Source organism: Schistocerca americana, chromosome 3 (assembly GCF_021461395.2).
Source record: "Schistocerca americana isolate TAMUIC-IGC-003095 chromosome 3, iqSchAmer2.1, whole genome shotgun sequence".
NCBI classification, from domain to species: Eukaryota; Metazoa; Arthropoda; class Insecta; order Orthoptera; family Acrididae; genus Schistocerca; species Schistocerca americana.
The window spans coordinates 135,378,117-135,379,951 of NC_060121.1; the positions used below are offsets into that span (position 1 = coordinate 135,378,117).

Here is a 1,835-nt window from a genome sequence, read left to right on the forward strand (position 1 = left end):
TGCTGCATCAGTGTGCATGGAATACATGAAACGATTACTTGTACAGATCAATAGCACAAGCGGTGGCCCATCGGGACCATCCGACCGCCGTGTCATCCTCAGTTGAGGATGTGGATAGGAGGGGCGTGTGGTCAGCACACCGCTCTCCCGGTCGTTATGATGATTTTCTTTGACCGGAGCCGCTACTATTCGGTCGAGTAGCTCCTCAATTGGCATCACGAGGCTGAGTGCACCCCGAAAAATGGCAACAGCGCATGGCGGCCTGGATGGTCACCCAGCCAAGTGCCAGCCATGCCCGACAGCGCTTAGCTTCGGTGATCTCACGGGAACCGGTGTAGCCACTGCGGCAAGGCCGTTACCGAAAAAGAATGGCTCTAATACAACTCTGAAAGTACCGAGCGCTGGTCAGCGTCCCCTCCAGAAACACCAAAGGACAAAGAGTTGTAGCGTGTAGCACCCCAGACCATAAGGGCTGGGGTGGAGCCACTGTGATTCTGACGGATGCAAATTACGAGAGAACGCTCACCAGGTCTACGTCATATGTGAAGCAACCATCACTTGCGTGCAAGCAGAATCTACTTTCATCGTTGAAGAGCACGGTGCGACATTCCATCTTCCAAGTAATCCTCTGACGGCACCATTCGAGCAATGCACGTCGATGCTGTGGTGTCAGTGGAAGACCGGCCAGATGTGCGTACGTGCCTGCAGTTCCACCGCGAATAACCAGTTCGCAACTGTTCGTATTGACACGTCTGCGCTCACAAGCACTTTCATCTGCAGCATGGTAGCTGTCCGATCTGCCACGCTGGAGAGTTTCTCTGCTGCGTGGACTTCCAGAACCTCTTCTGCTCGTGCGAGAACGTTTACATTACCACTGATATCAGCATCGTTGAAAACTGACGCAGCACTTCCAACTTGGGTGGCAATTCTCCGAAAGGGCCACCTCACGACTCAAATGGTTCAAATGGCTCTGAGCACTATGGGACTTAACATCTGAGATCATCAATCCCCTAGAACTTAGAACTACTTAAACCTAACTAACCTAAGGACATCACACACATCCATGCCCGAGGCAGGATTAGAATCCGCGACCGTAGCGCCCCACGACTCGGAAGGCCACGATTTTACCCCTTTCAAACTCAGTCAGTTGGTTGTTGGAAGCAAAGCATGGTTGCTTTCTTCCTTCACATGTTTGCACCACACCGAGCATTCCCTATCAAAGAAGAGACACAGATGACGCTCTGGTAGCTATGCCACTACGCTCTCTGTTGGTGGACAACGTTCAAACCGCTGTCAATACATCTACTATCCCCCAGGTGACATATGCCGTCGTTGTTGTTGTTGTTGTGGAATGCTGTGCAGAGACTGGTTTAACGCAGCTCTCCATCCTACTCTATCCTGTGAAAGCCTCTTCATCTCCCAGTACCTACTGCAACCTACATCCTTCTCATTCTGCTTACTGTATTCATCTCTTGGTCTCCCTCTATGATTTTTACCCTCCACGCTGCCCTCCAATACTAAATTGGCGATCTCTTGATGCCTCAGAACATGTCCTACAAACCGATTCCTTCTTCTAGTCAAGTTGTGCCTCAAACTCCTCTTCTGCCCAATTCTAGTCAATACTTCCTCATTAGTTATGTGATCTACCCATCTAATCTTCAGCATTCTTCTGTAGCACTACATTTCGAAAGCTTCTATTCTCTTATGTCCAAATTATTTATCGTCCATGTTTCACTTCCATACATGGCTACACTCCATACAAATACTTTCACAAACGACTTCCTGACGCTTAAGTCTATATTCGAAGTTAACAAATTTCTCTTCTTGAGAAACGC

At 49.1% G+C, this 1,835-nt stretch overlaps 1 pseudogene; it reads right to left on the reverse strand.

The window, feature by feature from the left end:
• Positions 1-242: 242 nt before the first annotated feature.
• Positions 243-360, reverse strand: LOC124608650 (annotated as a pseudogene).
• Positions 361-1,835: the final 1,475 nt, after the last annotated feature.